The sequence below is a fragment of the Xenopus laevis genome, chromosome 6L (genome assembly GCF_017654675.1).
Source record: "Xenopus laevis strain J_2021 chromosome 6L, Xenopus_laevis_v10.1, whole genome shotgun sequence".
Classification (NCBI taxonomy): Eukaryota; Metazoa; Chordata; class Amphibia; order Anura; family Pipidae; genus Xenopus; species Xenopus laevis.
This window is the reverse complement of record NC_054381.1, coordinates 26,852,848-26,873,908: the sequence shown is the minus strand read 5'-3', so window position 1 is coordinate 26,873,908 and position 21,061 is coordinate 26,852,848. Positions and strand designations below refer to the sequence as shown.

Below are 21,061 nucleotides of genomic sequence, written 5' to 3'. Positions count from 1 at the left end.
ATTTAAGTAATGAAAATATAATGTACTGTTGCCCTGCACTGGTAAAACTGGTGTGTTTGCTTCAGAAACTCTACTAAAGCTTATATAAACAAGCTGCTGGGTAGCCATAGGGGCAGCCATTCAAAGGTAAAAAATTAGAAAAGGCACAGGATACACAGCAGATAACAGATAAGCTCTGCCGTATACAATGGGATTCTTCAAAATGTTATTTACTGTGTATCCCAGGGATCCCCAACCTTTAGAACCCATGAGCAACATTCAGTAGTAAAAGTAGTTGGGGAGCAACATTAGCATGAAAAATGTTCCTGGGGTGCCAAATAAGGGCTGTGATTGACCATTTAGTAGCCCCTATGTGGATTGTCAACCTACATTGAGGCTCTGTTTGGCAGTACAGCTGGTTTTTATACAACCAAAACTTGTCTCCAAGCCTGGAATTCAAAAATAAGCTCCTGCTTTGAGGCCACTGGGAGCAACCAGGCCCGGATTTGTGGAAAGGCCACCTAGGCCCGGGCCTAGGGCAGCAGGACTTTAGGGGGGTGGCATGCTGCCCAACCACACCCACATTGGTTCAAAAACACTGGGGATGCGCTGGAGATACAATAATTTTTTAAATTTCCCATGTGCCAATCCCCATTGTTCCGGTCCCCCTGGAGGGGACAGGGCGACGGCCGGTAGTGGGCCTAGGGGCGCCCACTATGTAAATCCGGCCCTGGGAGCAACATCCAAGGGGTTGGAGAGCAACATGTTGCTCACGAGCTACTGGTTGGGGATTACTGGTGTATCCTGTGACTGAATGGCTGCCCCCATGGCTACAAAGCAGCGTGTTTATATAAACTATAGCAGTGTATTCTAGGGCAACACTGCATTATATTTTTATTACTTTAAAACACTTTAAAACAGTTTTTTAGTGTTACTGTTCCTTTAAGTCTACTGGAAAATCATGTAAACATTAAATTAACCCAATAGACGGGTTTTGACTCCAATAAGGATTAATTATATCTTAGTTGGGATCAAGTACAAGCTACTGTTTTATTATCACAGAGAAAAAGGAAATTACTTTGAAAAATTAGGATCATTTGGATGATATGGATATATGGGAGACTGCCTTTCTGTAATTTGACTTTTCTGGATAATGGGTTTCCAGCTAACAGATCCCATACCTGTACTGCATAAAACCATGTCTTTAACATGCTAGCAGTTGTCCATAAACCTGTTATATTTCTTAGAATGTTTTACTGTACATCAAGGCTTGCTGCTTATTTTAAAGGTGAAGTATCCATTTCGCTATAGATGAGAAGCTGTGTACTGAATGAACTATGCAAGAATATTAACACTCCTTTGTCAGCACATCTTTCACATTACTCAATTTATTTTAAAAATGTACTTTGCACTTGCAAAACTGAACTCATAACATGCATTAAAAAATAGGGAAATATATATAATGTCAAAATATGGTTACGATGGGGAACGTTCAACAATCAAGGTCAACTAAGTTCTGCAAAAAGGTGTTTATTTCCATGTTTCAAGTTGTACCTCTACTTTGCCAAGTGAAATAATGATGTTATTTAATATTTAATTACCAAATTGAAATCTAGCGAATCCAAACAATAGGCCAGATTCAATTCAAATAAAGATAAAGACATTTTTTTTCTTTATTTAGATGAGAGGTAATGACTCTGACACTGGCTCATAATTGTGATCTGGTCCCTTGCTATGTCCCTCTGTCTTAGACAGTTTTGTCATGCCATCCCCTGTTGATGTTGCAAGTTGGGACATCATGCTACCTAGCAACCAGTTGGACTGCAGTCTAATTTGCTGCCTAAGAATTAGAAAACAGTAGTCTCTCCATGGGGTTTGGAATTTAAGCAAGGGATCGGGTCAGCTTTGAAGGTAACACTCATTAGGGAAGAGACCCCAAGGGTTGACTGAGCCCGAGCAGAGGGAAGAAAAGGTGTTGCTGTTAGAGGAAAAGAACATGGGATCTAAGGGGAGTAAAGGCTGGGTACATTGACTTGTACTGGTACTCATTGTTCTCTGCTTTTGTGAGTATGTTATTGATGGATGTGGCTGAAATGAGACATATTTATGGCTTTTCAATAGTGTTGTTGAGTCTCCAGTGGAAAGTTTACACTCATTAGGGAAGAGAACCCAAGTGTTAATTGATGAGTCAAAACTGAGATTAGGGAAGGTATTGCGACAGGGGATCACATGTAAGGTGAATGTGAAACTATAATTTGCCAAAGACGTACTAGGAAGCTCAAGAGAGCGCTGTTTCAAATAAAAAATACATTTTCCCTGAACACTGTATTACAGCAGATGGCACCAAAAGGTCCTGTAAAGAGTGCTATGCTGTTGGTTATCCAAAGAGTAAAGGCTTGACATATTGACTCTACTCTGGTCCTAGTTGTACTCTGGTTTTGTGGATGTGTCATTGATGGATGTGGCTGAAATGGGACACAATTCTGGCTTTCCAATAGTGTTGTTCAGACTCCAGTGTAAAAGCTTAAAGGAAAATACCTTGTACCAGAAAATTGTTTGGCAACACATCCTATAGTTAAACATCAAATTTTAGTTTACAAGCTGTGTTGCCACATTAAAAATCTCCTTTCACAAAGGCAGTTCTCTTCTTGTGACTAAGAATTTAAGTACCTTGGACGTTCAATATTGCCGGATTAAGTCAATATCTATTCATGGAGATTATTTCTGTATGAGAGCTGCAGAGTAGGGAACCATTTTCATTTTAATCTGCCAGCAATAAAATAAACAATAAACTCAAACAGAAGGATAATGAGGTGTTAACTATGCTACTTGCTACTGCCAGAAATAGAGGTACATTTAGTACTTTCATTACATGATGGTTTTGCCATTACGGATTAAATATAGTGTACTGAAGCTTCAAATAAATCCAACAGTACAGAACATCTTGCTAGCAAAGTTCCCATTCACAGCAGGCAGTCTGTAAACCAAGTTAAGGAAAAGAATAATGGAAACCATGCAGCGTTGATTTGTACCTTGATGATACTGTGGGCAGTATATAATGTCTTACACTAAAAAACCATGAGCTCTAACTTGCTCAGAGTTGGGTCTCATCAATCTTAGTACAACCAACAAGATACTCTTTACCATACTCTGTAGACTATATATGGGTGGCATTGCTTGAATGTCTCTGAAATGCTTATTGCTTATAAATAAACTGTCATTTAATATATACAGTATTCTTTCAATCATTTATCAAGTTATAGAGTATGACCACCTAATATTTCCTCCAACAACTGAGGCATAAAGGTACATGAAACAGATATATAAGGAAATTGATTCATGCTTCAGAATACATAGTCATGCCGCTAGAACTAATAGACAGCAGTGAGTATTCTAAATTAATTAAATGATTCTTACACTAATGACCTTAAAAGATAAAAGGAGTCTCGCAAGGCCAAATGAGTAGGTTATATGTTCTTATTATCTGTGAAAATTACAAATTAAATATTTAATAGCCTGTTCTTTCTAAATGAACCATATTATTTTAATTTAAACGAAATCTCCATGTTTCATTATAATCTTTTGAACTAAGGACACTCCAAGCAGAGTTTCACATTTGCTAAAGCTTAAAGAAAACATTTTGCTTTCCTAAACTGTGCTTCCATGTCCTGTCTTTATTTGTCTTGAGAACCGGCTAATACTCCTGATCCAACAGCACATCCAAGATAACGGCACTTTTGACCAAGACATGTGTCCATGTTGTGACTCAGCAGTGTGTGACGTCATCACATCACGGTATGGAGCCAAGTTCTGGACCTCAATGCCCGATTATAGAACTTATTTTGTGAGTTCCTGGTTGTATTTTAAATTTCTGCTATTGGCTGATCTTCTGGTTCATGACTCTCCTGCCTGGTTCTAACTACTCTGTTTGCTGTCTGTAGATGAGCAACAAAATCTGTTGAAGCTATGACTAATGGGGGAATGTTATATGTTTCTTCAGCACAAAAATAAGTTTGCAAAGACTATTGCGAACGTTAGCAACCAAGACTTTCATCATTTGTGTCCTTTTTGACCAATTTCAGACCTCAGGACTTCCTTGCAGTTTGCGAACAATTGGCTTTTGCAAACATGTGTAGAGTATTTAATAAAATGGAGCAATAGCAAAGCATTTTTTGCTCCAAAAAATTGACAAAACTCCAGAGCTTAGCGATAATAAGCAATGTAATTTTCGCCAGTGAATGATTTTACATTGCAAGCAGCGTTAAACATTCACAAAAATGCTGTTTTAAACTTACATTTCCCCTTAAGGGGCTAATTTATAAAGTCTCCTTTTTTTATGATTGAATGGTTCTAGAATTTTTCGTTTTATAAATGCATGAAAAAAAGAATTTTAAAGTTTTTGTATTCTTATTCAGATTTGTTCTGCATTTCAATCCATTTGTGCTTTTTATATTCCGATGTTTTAATAAATTAACTTTTTTTTAAATGTGAGTTTAATCACTGTTGAAAGAACCTCTAAAACTACATAGATTAAAATTTGGATAAATAGGCCTCCCTGACTCATTGGTAAAGGTTCGTAAACGTTTATGCAACTTGATTGTTTAATGAAGAATAATGGTGAAATCTTAATTTTGAGCACTTCTCTCTACTAATGAAAAAGAAACATTTATTGCCAGGACAGGGTCATCCCCATTTAAAGCTCCATTAATGATTATTATTTACAGAAGGGTTTTAATTAATGTGATCACAATTATACTGGTAAAAGCCTGTGGGAGGGCTGTAGTATCCATGGCTTTACTCTAAAGTGCAGATTTATGAAAAGGCAAGGATACAAAAACATCATGTCTTTTACCTGCACATCAAACTTCCACCTTTTGAAAAACAGAAACTATGTTGTAAAAAATTGCCAGAACTAAATATAATTTAAGACATTACCACCCCTTTTCTTTTTGAGTAATACTACCTTATTTTTATTTTATCCCAAAAAATATTACAGGATGGTATCTTGTTTCAATCTGATCTGCCCCAGGTTGCTTAGAGCGGATTATTTAAATTCAGTCGTGTATGGTTTTCTCCTTTCCATACTGATTCTGACTGCCATTGATAAAAGGAATGGTTTCCAGTGGCAGCATGCGCCCACAGCAAGTGAGAAGAATAATAGCTAAATGCGTAATTCCCATTCAACTGACTGCTTCACTGCAAATACTAACAACGCCTCTTCATATCTGACACATACAATAGATATCTCGTGTGCTCAGTACTAACACGTTGCCTATTAAAAATACTGTGCATATTGTATCAATCATTTAAACAGTTTCTGTTGAGCAAGTGGAATTGTTAACAACATATAAAAGAGTTTAAACAGGTCTCCATTCAACAACAAAAAAAATATACAACAGCGCAGATTTCAGCACAGACCTGGTTGCTTGATGATAAGCAATTTATAAATTAATTGAAATTAGATGAATTAGATTTTTACTGATGTGCAAATTTTCTCCTTGTCTAACTCCAACCCGTGTAGCATCATTATGTCAGGTGTATTTTGCTGCTACATTGTACATTCTCTTAAAATTGTGATTACCTTTATGCGAGCATAACATACCAACATTTTCTGGTGTAAATAATGACTTATTATAGTAATTACTCCAGCCAATTTTCCCCATACAATTGTATTGCAAATATGCTGGCAACTGTACACTATAAAGCAATGGAGTACATGGGATATTAGCATGGAAGATCTGATGTAGATAATGAGATGCTGTATCTTTATAATGGTAGTCCGCCATGCTGAACTTAGTAAAAAACACATCGGCTCTCTTGATAAATTGGCACATTTTAGAGTTTTGAATATGTCTCTGAAAAAGATATGAATGCTTGCCCAAACATGTCGAATTTTTTTTGGTAAATTCATTGATTTGTCACAAGGAAGTCTATTTATCTAACATTTGAGTTTGTGTAGTTTTAGAGGTTTTTGAAACCACAAATAAACTCATATTCTGTAAAACCATAAATGCCATGAAAATTATTAAAATATCCAATTAGAAAAAGCACAAACAAAAACTACAAAAACCTCAAAAAATTTGAGTTTTTCGGACAATTACTAGCAAAACATAAAATCCGAAAACCCCGAAAAGTCCAAATGGCAGAAAAAAAGTCTAATAGGATCAGCGCAGCTCCCATTGACTTCTATAGGTCTTCAACTGCTTTTACTTAAAGTGGTAGAATTTTTCATGGTTTTTACACCTTATAAATATTGAGTTTTAGAGAAATAAAAAAAAAAACACGTTTTTAGAGAAAACAACATTTGTTTCATGAAAAAAATGATGGTGTAAATATGTCCCTAGAATTAAAGGAAAACTATACCCCCAAAATGAATACTTAAGCAACAGATAGTTTATATCAAATAGAATGACATATTAAAGAATCTTACCAAACTGGAATATATATTTACATAAATATTGCCCTTTTACATCTCTTGCCTTGAACCACCATTTCGTGACTCTATCTGTATTGCCTCAGAGATCACCTGACCAGAAATACTACAACACTAAGGGGCAGATTTACAAAATTCGAGTGAAGAATTCGAATGTAAAAAACTTCGAATTTCGAAGTATTTTTTGGGTACTTCGACCATCGAATTGGTTCAATTCGTTCGAATTCGAACGATTCGAACGATTCGAAGTAAAAATCGTTCGACTATTCGACCATTCGATAATCGAAGTACTGTCTCTTTAAAAAATACTTCGACCACCTACTTCGGTAGATAAAACCTACCGAAGTCAATGTTAGCCTATGGGGAAGGTCCCAATAGGCTTGCCTGTGATTTTTTGTTCGAAGGATTTTCCTTCGATCGTTGGATTCAAATCCTTCGAATCGTTCGATTCGAAGGATTTAAATGTTCGATCGAACGAAAAATCCTTCGATCGATCGATCGCAGGATTTGCGCAAAATCGTTCGACTTCGATATTCGAAGTCGAACGATTTTAGTTCCCAGTCGAATATCGAGGGTTAATTAACCCTCGATATTCGACTATTGATGAATCGGCCCCTAACTGTAACAGGAAGAAGTGAGGAAGCAAAAGGCAGAACTCTGTCTGTTAATTGGCTCATGTGACCTTACATGTGGTTTGTATGTGTGCACAGTGAATCGTACGATCTCAGGGGGCGGCCCTTATTTTTTAAAATGGCAATTTTCTATTTATGATTACCCAATGGCACATACTACTAAAAAAGTATATTATTATGATAATGGTTCATTTACATGAAGCAGGGTTTTACACATGAGCTGTTTTAATCTTTTAATAGAGACCTACATTGTTTGGGGGGTATAGTTTTCCTTTAACAATTTTCAATGTATGCCTCTAAGAGAGAAAGAGTTATAGCCAAGAATTTTGTTCAGGATCTGAATCCTAGCTTTCCAGAATTAGAGGGATATAATGCAGCCCACCTCTTCCCTTGGCACCTGAACCACAGGCACATTCTGCTAGTCACAAAGAGAAACATTACCTTGATTCCGAGTTCCTATACCGTCTTATATTATTTGCTCTAACAATCTTGTCATTCAGCTAACTCATTTGTAACACTGTAGTGCCTTGTGAAGTAGCATTATCCATACAGTGTTCCTATTAGTACCTGAATATAGAACTCGGCGTATGATTCTGGCATTTAGCCCATAGATTTTCTACCATATCCTGTTTTCTATCTGTCACCCTGGAATTGTTAAATTGAACAAGATGTTCAAAGTGCTCACTTGCCAACTCACAGCACCGCTAATAAAGCACAGGATAAGAAAGGTGCACTGTCAGATGGTGCAGCTCTTGGGCAGACTGAATAGCAATAGCCCAAGGAAATTGTTCACAATTCAGTTGTATTCATTATATGGATTCTATTTAAATGTACACCAGCATTTATTTTACACATTGCCAAGACATTCAACCCATTAATGATCATGAAAAAATGATTTATTTATACTAACTAAAATGTACCTATTTAACAATATAGACAAGAAAATATATATGTGAATTTTTTTGCATTTAAAATTATGTGGATATGCAAGTTATTATATTGTTACTGTCATACTAGCAGGTATACAATATACAAAGAGCTAGTCCCCCGTTTGTGCCCACCATGCTCCAGAAGTAACTACAGGTACGGAATCTGTTACTTGGAACGGTAGGCACCTGGGATTTTGTGGATAAGGCCTTTTCATTCATCCATTACAATCACTATACCTCAGAATCTTATTTGTGCACAAGAACGGGGGACCTGATGTCCATCCCCATTCCCTGGTTAGACAATTAAATGGTTAAGAGAACGGGGGAATGTGGGAAGATCAGTAACATCTAGGAAGTGCTGAATGAAAAGTGAAAGTAATTGCTTGTCCCACCTAAGGCATAGCGGAGGGGCAGACAATATTTGATTGACAGCTGAGATGTTTAAATGAGTTTACAACAGCTATGAACGCTTTAATAAAAAAAAGAATTTGGATTTCATGTTTAATTTGAAAAGGACTTTTATTATACAGCTTTTTATGTTTGGGTGACAGGTCCACTTTAAGGCTACTAAAAACATTTAATCATTAAAAAAGCAATAGGGTTGTTTTGCCACAGATGCATAATTATTCCACTTAGTTAGCATCATGTACAAGGTTCTATAGGGTTAAAACTTTCTTTTATTATAGAGAAACATTAAAGAATTGTTTGTATAAATAATAGCATTTCCATATTTGAACAGTGGGTTTCTGGATTATGTCCTCATGTCAAGGATGATTCTCCAGACTATCTAGAAATCTGTAATGCATATTACAGAAATCTGTAGCCTCTTTAAGGGGTGGTCCACTTTTAAGTTAATTTTTATTATGTTATAGAATGGCTAATTGTAAGCAACTTTTCAATTGGCCTTCATTTTTTTTTTTTTTTTATCGTTTTTGAATTATCTGCCATCTTTTTATAATTCTTTCCAGTTTTCAATAGGGTCACTGGCCCCATCCAAACACAAATACTCTGTAAGGCTACAAATGTGGTGTTGTTGCTACTTTTTATTACTCATCTTTTTATTCAGGCCTCTCCTATTCATATTCCAATCTCGTGTTCATATCAATGCATGGCATAGCAACCAGAGTGCTGAAATTGCCAACTGGAGAGCTGCTGAATATAAATCTAATAATGCAAAAACCACATAAAAAATAAGAAATAACTGCAAATGTCTCAGAATATCATTCTCTATACATCACCCTAAAAGTTCATCTAAAGGCAGGCAACCCCTTTAAATGAAAGGGAGGTATAAAATTCCACCTATGTACAGTATGTTTCCTTTAAGTGATCCCATTACTACTTACATTACTCTGGTGTTTGTTAACTTCCTTTGCATGCTTCATATCTGGAGGCTCTTGCATCTGGGCATAATTTGATTTTCCTTTTTCTGCATCATATTTCTGTCTGTAAAGGACCTTGGAAAAAAGCATCCAAAGTTGTTATTATTTACTCCAATATAGGTTCCATCCTGCATGTAGTTGGTTCAGTTATTTGGTCTGAAAACGTAATTTCCCAATGCACAATGCCAGCCAGTGCATGGTGCATTTGCAGATGAGGAAGTAAATAGCTCCTCTTCATTTCCTGCTCTTTTTATTGTTTGTGCCCCTTGTGGAAACTGATGAAACAATAGGAAGGTGGACCTAAAACATGTAACCCCTTCCTATTCCCTCTGCTTTTCAGCCCATGGTCACTGGGGTAGGGGCCGTAACCAGTGGTGTAGATCTCAGTGATAGACTGGGACAAAATTGGCTCCAAAAGTAGTTGCAAGTAAAAAAGCTTTATTTATACAAAATGGAACATCTCAGGGAGAGGCCTTAAGCGTTTCGTGCCTTCTGGGCACTTAATCATAGGCCTATGATTAAGTGCCCAGAAGGCACGAAACAAATAAGGCCTCTACCTAAGATGTTCCTTTTTGTATAAATAAAACTTTTTTACTTGCATTTACTTTTGGAGTGAAGTCCAGTTTTGTGCCAGTCTACCACCGAAATCTACATGTCTAACATTGCCTCCCTGAGCTGAAGGTCTGGGACTTGAGCACCTGGACCCTCTGTTAGTATTGGTACGTTACCTTACTACTCACATTTTTTGCTACATTGGATCTTCCCCCCCCTTTTTTTGTCCTATCCCTTACTATCCCTATAAAGTGGGCCTATGTATGACCAACTTTAGGCTCTTTTTTGGGGTAGCAGTGCATAAGCTCTGAACCTCAGAAATAAAATGCTCTCTATAGAACACAGAAGATGTCCGTTAAATTATATTGGGAATATGAGTCTGTAAAGATGAGATACAGCATAGACAACAGCACAAATTGGGAATGAGTTCTACTGGTATGAATGACACAAGAAGCATATTACCAAACCAGCTTTATTTTGCCCTTCACCTTAGTTGGGTGAGTGTACGGATACTGAGGAAGGGTAATAATGTTGCAAGGTTTGGTCAAAGAAATATTGTTTCATGTATGATAAAGATGGACATCAGCTAGATTAATGGAAACACATTATGAGGTTGACTGGTCAATTCCTAAATATTTCATAAACTCATTGAAAGGGTGGCTGGTAGGCTGAGCTAAGGAAGAGGACTATACTACAGCTTTAGTTGATAAGGTGTGCTGTAATATATGTGTTTATTATTACAACAACATTTGTGTCAATTGTGTCCTTAGTACTGGGAACATATTAGATGTGCCCACATTATATAAAATGGCTGTGGCTCTGGTATCATCACATTCTGTACACAATTTATCAATTTGATCATCTTTATCCCTAAAACTTGCATTTTGCCTTGCGTGACTTTTTAAAAATGAGGATGCGAACAAAGATCACTTGAACACGTGACTAATTGTATGCCAAGCTGCTCCAAACTATGCCTTATTTATTGCAATAAAAATATCACATCTGCCAAAAACCACACACCAAAAATGTTTCTCAAACTGATGCAGTTGTCCATGGATCATTTTTCTTGAGCAGATGTTGTTGCCATGAAATGTGACTGTCACATTTGTCTCCATATTTGTGAATTAATGCAATATTTGGAATTAAAATATAGGCATGGTATAAGTTCTTTACAGAATACAAAAAATTATCAAAGCATCTGTTCTGAAACATCACAATAAACTAAAGTGCAACGTAAAAGTACAAAGTGTTTTGCAGAACCATATACAAATTGTCTCCTTTATGATCTATGTGAAGCTTGAAAGTGTTACTATAAGGACAGTCCAGAATAATTTTACAATTTGCATGGACCATCGATTACCGTTCACACAGACACTACCGATTGGGAGTGGGAAGATGAAGAGCCCTCTTAACAAAACAGAAATCGTGGTCAATAGCAAAGATATGGGTTTGGTAGGACACACAGATAGAAAGCCAAATACTTGATTACAAACAATTTAAGTGAAAAACTAGATAGCAGGAAACTATTTTCTCAACTTTTGAGTAACAACTTCTACCACCATTTTTTCTGCACTTTGTGCACTCTTTCCTTTAATTTCCGCTAGTCTTTGCACTCCGTTTTAGACCTGTGGCCACCATGCATTCAGCAGCACTCTATTCATGAGGAATAGAGATATGTAGACAACCCCCTCCCATTTCTTTACATGTGCATCATTCAGAAATGCAAACTAGAGAGCAGTAGTGGATGTAGGTTGCGTTGGAGCCCTGTCTATGGTGCTGACACTAGGGGGTAAATTTATCAAATAGTGAAGTTCCGCCACTAGAGTGAAATTCTGCAGCTCTCAATTCATTTCTATGGGATTTTGAAAGGCGTATTTATCTATGGGTGAAAGTGAAATTTCACCCTTTGATAAATACGCCTATAAAAATCCCATAGAAATGAATGGAGAGTGGCGGAATTTCACTCTAGTGGCAGAACTTCACTTTTACCTTCACTCTTTGATAAATATACCCCTATGCGAGAGCGCATCCAATCCTAGGACAAAAGTGCTCTGTGCATGAACCTTACTGCTCTTGTACTTCTGTTTAGGGGCTATGTAAATATGCCCCTATGTTTAAAAAAAGTAACAACTGCCGTCATTGCTCCCTCAAGCAAATAAAAAAAATCCAGTTTAAAAAAAACATTTTTTAGATATTTTTCTGTATTTATTATTCATATTTTCACATATATTTTATTAATGAGAATGAGTGTTTTACTTCATGGTGCACTTTCAACTATTATTAATAGCAGAGGGATTATCTTTTGGCTGTTGCCACGGCAACCTTGGCACCATCTTTTTGTGACAGGATTCTGTTACAAAGCTCCTTCTGTTGCTAAAAGACACTTCACAGTCCACTGACTAAACTGCAAGGTGCTTGCCAGAGTTTATTGGCCAACATTCTGTGCAAAACTTAAGGCAACCTTCTTTCAGCTAGCAAATATTTGGGAGTGAATATTGGTGCAGTACACATTGTACACAGAATGTCAGAACTGGCCACCAACCAAAGAACCTCTGTGTATTTTAATATTTTTTTTCTTTTATTACCTCACTCTGTAGCTTTGACACTTCCTTAGCAAATGCAGTGTCTATGGCGGCCGGCATCATCTTGTACAATGATTCAGACAGTCCCTTCTTTCCCGCTTCCTTGTATTTTGTCTTGGTAGAAGAAATGAGAAACACAGCAAGAAATGCAATTAGAATAGTACAGAAAGCACACTTTCCTTATATAGGGAGTAATGTGCCTTCTATTGAAATTATAAGAATATTTAAAGTCACCAAGGAGGCAGGTGAGTGCTTTTATAACAGATAAGTAAATCCAAAATATATATATACATTCAATCAAGTGATATAAGACAACCTGCCCTGTAGAGCTTACAATCTAAGTGGGTGGGTAAATTGCAGACACAAATGGGATGATAATAATTGCTGCAATGTCACAGTGGCTGAGGCTTGACCACCCATGTGCCAATATTGAAATGACAGTGTTCTTAGTACTACATTATTATGTACTAAATGTAACTGTGCAAGGGTAGATGTTTTATTTACACATAGGGGGTTATTTACTAAGCTCCAAATACCCGAAATTCCCAGAAATCTGAAAAATTCGTGATTTTTTTTTTTATAAAATCGGACTTTTCAAAAAAATCACAATTTTTTCGGAATTTATTAAACCCCAAGGGCTAAAAAGCCAGAATATAAAAACACAGCATCTCAAACCTGTCGAGGTTGCATAAAAGTCAATGGAAACAGTCCCATTGATTTTTAGTTGTTGGGGGTTTCGGGCAATTTCCCGATGTATTCGGAGCTTTCGGGTGAAAACTCTGAAAGATTCTGAGATTTCGGGGAAAATTCACGAAAAAAACGTGAAAACCAGAGCTTTTCCCGCAAAGCAAATTTTCGTGAAAATTTAATAATAAATAAGCGTTAAAAACCCGAGCGGGTTAGATCGGAGTTTGTAGCACCTGATACTGAGATAAATTCGGACCTTGATAAATAACCCCCATATTATAATATGGGTTGAAAAAACACCAAAGTCTATCAAGTTCAGTTCCTCAAAATGACCCTCAGTGCATATATATATGTACATACTTATACTGACCTATTTATATAATCTCATATATAATCTATACATACCAATATCTGTATTATCACAATAGTTTATGTTATGCTTGTCCAAAAAATCATCCACGCCCCTCTTAGGGCAGAGACATGCGCTCAGATTCGGGAAGATTAGTTGTCCAGCGACAAATCTCCTCTTCTTCGGGGCGACTAATCTCCCCGAACTGCCTCCCGCCGGCTAGAATGTAAATCACTGGCAGGGTGGCAATTGGAGCGCTTGTTTTCCGAAGTCGCCCAAAGTTGCCTCATGAGGAAACTTTGGGCGACTTCGGAAAACTAAGTGCTCCGTGTCAAAATTCTGCAGTATAGAGGAGAGCACTGAAATAGCAGTTACTGCTAGAAAAGTATTTTATTGACTACAAATCACACGTAATTTGTAGTCAATAAAATACTTTTCTAGCAGTAACTGCTATTTGAATGGTCTCCTCTATACTGCAGAATTTTGAGTCTATATAGGATTGCGGCTAACCCCTGCACGGCTGAGCGTAAGAACAAATTGTGTTTTTGTATATAAGTGCTCCAAGTGCCATCCTGCCGTCGATTTAGATTCTTGCCGACGGGAGGTAGTTCGGGGAGATTAGTCGCCCCAAAGCAGATACGCTTTATCACCGGGCTACTAAATCTCCCCGAATCTGAGCGTGTGCCCTTAAAAAGAATCAGCCATTAAAAGAAAGTCATCACAACATCACCCGGCAGTGCATTCCACAACCTCAGTGCCCTCACTGTGAACAACCACCTACGTTGCTTCAAATAAACGTTCTTTTCCTCTAGTCTAAAGGGGTGGCCTCTGGTTGTTTGACTTTTCTATACCAAAAAAAGAGTCCATCCTATGTGTCTATAATGTCCTCTAATATAATATAATCAAGTCCCTTCACAAGCCCCTTTCCCCCAAAGAAAACAACCCTAATATTGACAGTCTTTCCTTATAGTTCAATTCTCCTATTTCTATTATTAATCCAGTTGCACATCTCTGCACTCTCTCCAGTGTGCTAATATCCTTCTTAAAGTGATACTGACGCTAAAAAGCTACATTTTAATACATAAATGTACATTAAAAGTTACTTAAAGGTCATGTTGTTCATTTTTTGCTGAGAGTGTTTTTGTTGATGTTCCTGCACCTGACTGTTTTGCCAACCTGACTGCCCCATCTCAGCCTGTCAATTAAAGTTTCTAATGCTAACAGACTCCTGCTGCACAAATATGGCAGCCCCCTCATAGATAAGCACGGGGAGTCAGATGGGTAACGTAAAAGCTTTGAGCAAATATTTATGGCAAAATTATAAGTAGCAAACAAAGCCAATACCATGATAGATGTAAAAATGATTTAATTTCTTGTGTCAATATCTCTTTAAGGACTGGGGCCCATTAGGATTGAAAAAAAGACAACTACCAAGTTCACTCCTTTAATGTATCACCCAGTATCACTGTCCTTCAGAAAGCAAAGAAACCCCCGCTTGTCTTGCCGACTGTGCATCTGTCTCTATAAATATAGCAGTGAAGTAGGGGACTAGAACATTGGCTGGGGAAATATGGACACGAGAAGTAGAAATGGAAGAAGAATCTCTTATATAAGGGTTAGCTGTGTTTGCTGAGCAACATAAGCTTCTGCCGAAAGATCGCTGCTTAGAAATAGCCATAACAGGTCCCATTCACAGCAGAATAGTTTTTGTCCTTGGTTGCATTGTAAATGAATTTAAAAGAGCTCTGAGCTCACTACTAAAAAGCATTTAAGTTTGTGCCGAGCATTCTGCGTCGAGGGGGGATAGAATCTGTGACTGAAGTGACAAAACTGACACTTATGACTGGCGCCTGATTCCTTGTTTTAAACTGCAAAAGCATCTTTCTGACACATCAACTCACACCTTTAATGAATCACAGCCTATGAAATCAGTATTTTAAGCCATTTGAGCATCTAGAGACTGAAGCCCTGTCCCCCGATTTTCCAGCAAAATCATCAGTCTAAAGAAACGGAACTCAAGCACAGTGATCCAGGTGAAACGCTGAGGTCCCTTAAATACATGCGAACCCCAAATATTCATAGGAAGTCGTTGTGTCAGGCAATACTATTATCCTCAATAACAAGTACTTGCTAAAACAGTGGTTAGACATAAATCATAATTACACTCTTGCCTTCTTACTTTATAGTCCTTTATGGGCTTCGAGTCTTTTTGTGCGCAGCTGACGGTGCCTGTATGTCAACAGTTATATGTTTTATTTGATACATTACTGCTAATCTTGAATCACATCTGGAAGTGCTTAGGAAAGCTGAAATCTGCATGGATCCATCATGCTCACTAAACACACAACATTCTCCAATATCAAAATATAGGAACGGTACAAATATAAGTGTAAAAGAAGAAGAATTAACATTAAAGTGGAACTCAACCAGAAATTGTTTAGGTTCACAGGTTTTTAAAGTTATTTGTAACCATAATTGCAGCCGAACGTAGGGATTTGTGTATGCCTTTCTCTTTTCTGCTACTGACTTGATACAATATGATAGGAGTCACTTTTTCCTCCAGGCTTCTGTTCCATAGTCAGAACCAACAGTGCAGAGAATGTAAACAGCCAGGCAAACCACTTTCAAACCATTGGAAATGCAGATAATATATACTGATGAGTTGCTTAGAATTTCATTCTCTTGAATTATGCAAAAAGAAATAGATTTGGCAACCCCGTTAAGGCGTTGCCCATTTCGAAAAGTCTGAAATCTCTGCATAAGCGGGCCTGTAAACAATATTAGATTTTCTAAGGTTGGGTAAGTTGGCATTCATACGGTTCCTGGGAAAATATAGATAAGAAAGTAACAAAGCAATATGGTTTATACAGATAAGCAGGATTTCTTTCCTGCCCAGTAATTGCAAAAGACATTTTCCTGCTACTTGTTGGAGGTTTGTTCTGAGAAGTTGTTTAGTAGATGTACAGGGTTGTGCAGGGTTATACTGTTAACCATGGATACTATTCGGAGATGAGTAGCTTTTATTAGGTTTATAGGCTGATTTGGATTATCCTCCAACAGCAAGGTTGGCCATACTCTTTAAGATCCACTCCTTTGGCAAGGTCAGCAAACAAGTGGATCTTTACCTGATTTGGCCACCAACAGGCTCATTCAGATAAGGACGATCCAATAATTTAATCATAATGGGGACCTACAGCAAAATTTTGATCTCAGTCGGGCAGACCATCAGAAGGCCCCTATACACAGTTCAATAACTCCACAACTCAGTTTAAAGGTTCCACGGTAGCATTTTTATCGAGCTGTGTATAGCCAGATTTAGTCATATTTGAAAAACACATTTGGTATGGGAAAGGAAATAATGGAAAATGTTTATATCCACAAGTGCAGCAAAATAAGTGCAATTTTGAGTGCAATCACCACGTTTTATTCCCATAATTTAGCGTTTGTTCCAGAATTCAAGCCTTGTTGTGGTCACATGAGTACGTTACACATTGCAGCAGACGTGTCTAATTTACTGCAACTACGCTTGCATTTTACTGTAAATCAGACACAGTTGTATCATCTCTGAACACAAGCGCAGTTCTGCTAAGACACATTTTCCAGGTGAGTGTTAAACACTATTCATTTGCTATTTACTTGCATCAAAATGCATTCTGCACTTCTGTATAGTTGCACTCGGCATTGCTCAGTCCTTCCCACCTCTCATTCCAAATTGAACATATTTGCACCTATTGACAAAGGGGACACTGGAGCTACTACCCCCTCTGGACCAGGTAGCTCCAGGGTTCCGTCAGCACCCTGCACAATAGGTGCAATGCACTTTATTCTAAAGAATCTGGCACACATCACTCTTGTACAGGGTCGAACTGGGGGGCCCACTGGGACTAATGTCCAGGGCCCCCGCCGACCCCCCGCCCCCCTACTATGACGCGCCGAGCACGCATGGATGCAGGCGTTTAAATCGATAGGTGCCATGCGCATGCGCAGATATCGCTACGCCTAAAAAACTTTTTTTTCCCGAATCCGATCAGGAGAGGGGACTGGCCCGGCGGGGGCCCATTAAGGGTCAGGCCCACCGGGTTTTTTCCCGGTGTCCCGCCAGGCCAGTCTGACACTGCTCTTGTGCAAACCAGAAATTACACAAACCAGACTTTAAGGGCAATTGAGTCTGATTTACAAAGAGGTGCAAGCACAATTGCATTAATTTCAATGCACTGAACAACACTGCTTAAGAATCATAGTAATCTTGTAACTGCAACAACATTGGAATTCTGGAGGAAATGATGCATTATGGGAAAACAATATGGCAAAATGAAACTTCAATTTGCTCACTGCACTTCCAGACCTAATTTACCCCTACAATCAATTTAAATCAACCTTAAATTGATCAAGTTTTCGGCAAAAAAATCTTGAATTGATAAAGTTTACGGGCATAACCCTCAGAAAAAATCTCATGAAGGCTATAAACATCTTCAAATGGTTCAAGGGACCTCTACCATTGACACCTACATGACCTTGATAGGTTTTAGATGGTGTTTATTTGGATTCAAGCTATTTCCAGGTTTGGGGTATAATAAATCTCAAAAAATTCAAGCTTTTTAAAATAAACTCAAAAAATTCAGATTTGACCAAAAAAATAACCTTGAAAACTAGAATTTTCGTAGGAAAACACAACTCGATCCTTGTGTTTTCCAACAAATATTCGCCTAATCCAGAAACACTGGTGGCTGGGGCAACTTCAGCAAGCTATCTACCCTCATACATACTTATATTCCACAGACAATACAAACATGACCTTTCAATCTTTCTCTCTCTTCTGATCTATTATTTCAGGCCTCTGGGTATGAATTGGTGTTTAGGTTTTCTATTATAAAAAAATCTACAGTTGTCAGCATATAAAGGTAGCAAAAAAAGGCTAATCTTTTAATCGCTGTTTAGTGAGATAACTTATAATGTAAATCTACTGGAAGATGTCTCTAATGGTACACTCGGAGGTCCAAACACTTGCCGACATAGCAAGAAGTACTAATATTATAAATATGTTGCCAAGGGCTGCAGCATGCGGAATTAGACCCACTACATGTATCCTGCATTCCAGCCTCTGCTGCCATGTAAAGTCAGCAATATCAAATAGTGATGGGCGAATTTGGGCCGTTTCGCTTCGCTGAAAAATTTGCGAATTTCCTGCAAAATTCGCAAAACGTCAAAAACTAGCGAATTTTCGTAACGGTTTCGCAAATTTATTCGGCAGCGGCGAATTGCGGGAATTCGCCGCAAATTCGAGCCTGGCGAATACATTCGTCCATCACTAATATCAACATATAGATAGGGACCTGTTATCCAAAATGCTCAGGATCTGGGGTTTTCCAGATAACAGATCTTTCGGAAATTTGGACCGTCATACCCTAAGAATACTAGAAAATTATTTAAACATTAAAAAACCTCAATAGGCTGGTTTTGCTTCCAATAAGGATTAATTATAACTTAGTTGGGATCAAGTACAAGCTACTGTTTTATTATTACAGAGAAAAAGGAAATGATTTTTAAGAACTTGAATTATTTGGATAAAATGGAGTCTATGGGACACAGCCATCCTGTAGTTTGGAGCTTTCTGGATAATGGATCCCATACCAGTATAATATCACTACAGAATAGACGAGAAGTGGCCAATCAATTGCCCTCCGCATGTTGTTCACCTGTAATGCTCAGAATCCCAGCTAAGAGTACATACTCCGTCTGTTACTCTTCAGATGAAAGAAAAGTGCAAATATTTTATCATTGTGCAACAGTACAAAGAGGCTTTTCTTACCTCAGAAATAGAATCAGAAACATTTTTCAGTGTAAGTGTGTCCGGAACAAAGGCACTTGCCCTTAGATTTTTCATACTTTTCTTTGTAGGTGACCTGTAAAACAAATACTATTTATTGCCCGATTGTATTTAAGTGGATAAAAAAAAGATTTTTTTTCAGACATTCTTTGTCAGAACATACTCATAACATATTCCTTCCATGAGGAAATACAACCAGTTTATGTATTTTTAGTTTATGATATCTGTTTTACACAATAACTAATATCCTATTTCTTTCTCTATAAAAGAGAAAATGAAAGGAAGGCAAACTACTGAGAAATAGATTATGTTTATATGTTACAAAGCTACATTCCCATATCCTTTCCTCTACATGGGTGTTGTAGAGAATGCTGAATGTTCAAGAACAGAGGGGGGGTTGTTGCCTTTTTGGGAATCTCTGCCAAAATCATAGAGAGATTGGAAGCCCTGGACTGGGTATCTCTTAGGGGACCCCTGGATTCAAGCGCCTCTCATCACTCTGTGCAGATGTGTCTCAGGCTTTATCTACTTGCAAGGGCTTTATTAAAAGTGATTCCTAAAGCTGGAATGTGCATGGCCAAAAATAATGCTAAATGTTCATGAGTTCTAATCATGGCTGAAAAATCTCCCCAAATCTGCCCATGTGCTAGCTCTCTTAGGGCCCACACATAGAAAACTTGTGCCTGTAACATTGGCAGGTGCAACCTGTACTCTACACCTTGGAGCATATTTATTGTGCTGTGAAAAATTAAATTTGCCCAAAAAACTGTGTAAAAAGCTGTGTAAAATATTGCACGGTGTGAGCCATGTGAACGCCAGATTTTACACCATTTTTTTACGCCGTTTTCTACACTCAGAAGTCTGCCGACGTGTAGTGCATTTTCCCACTGTTTTTTAGACTGCATAATAAATACACAGCAGTCAATGATGTGATTTCTGAATTATGTGCAAGCTATCAGAACATATGTATTAAACTCTGCCAAATGAAGGAAGATCTACATAAACAATGAGGACCTATGCATTGCACTTCTTCTAGGAATTCAAAGCTGCGCCTCCCAAACAGTGAATTTCAGTGGGACAAATTGCAGAGATCATTGCTCTTTGAACCTATTTTTGCACTTTGTAACTTGCCCCATTTTTGTACATAGGGTCTATAATCACCAAATTCTTAAGGAATATGCAGCCAATTCAAATGGCATATTCACAATTAATGGCCTCAAAAGGGTATTTCACCTTTAAATTAACTTTTAATATAATGTAGAGAATGATATTCTGAGACAATTTGCAATTTTGTTTTATTATTTGTGGTTTTTGAGTTATTTTTATCTTTTTATTTGGCAGCTCTCTAGTCTGCAGTTTGTTAGGGTTCAAATTACCCTAGAAACCATGCAGTGATATGAATAAGAGACTGGAATATGAATAGGAGAGGCCTGAATAGAATGATGAGTAATATTTAATACATTTGTAGCTTTACAAAGCATTTGAAAAATGGAAAGGCAAATAACTTAAAACTATATTAAAAAAAAATAATGAAGAAAAACTGAAAAGTTGATTATAACTTGACATTCTCTAACATACCAAAAGTTAGCACCTCAGGCCATACAGAACAGATCAAGGTCTTGCATAGAGAAAGCTGTAAAATGTGCAATGAATCTATTTGCATGTTACTTATTAATTTATTAACATTTATTTATACACGGGGGAATGTAATA

The 21,061-nt window shown here is 37.5% G+C and overlaps 1 protein-coding gene and 1 pseudogene across 3 annotated transcripts in view; both read right to left on the bottom strand.

Annotated features, from left to right (window-relative positions):
• The window catches only part of nebl.L (nebulette L homeolog), a 146,050-nt gene that overhangs the window by 31,278 nt on the left and 93,711 nt on the right, over positions 1-21,061 (bottom strand).
• Positions 1-21,061, bottom strand: part of LOC121394535 — a 61,353-nt pseudogene that overhangs the window by 18,719 nt on the left and 21,573 nt on the right.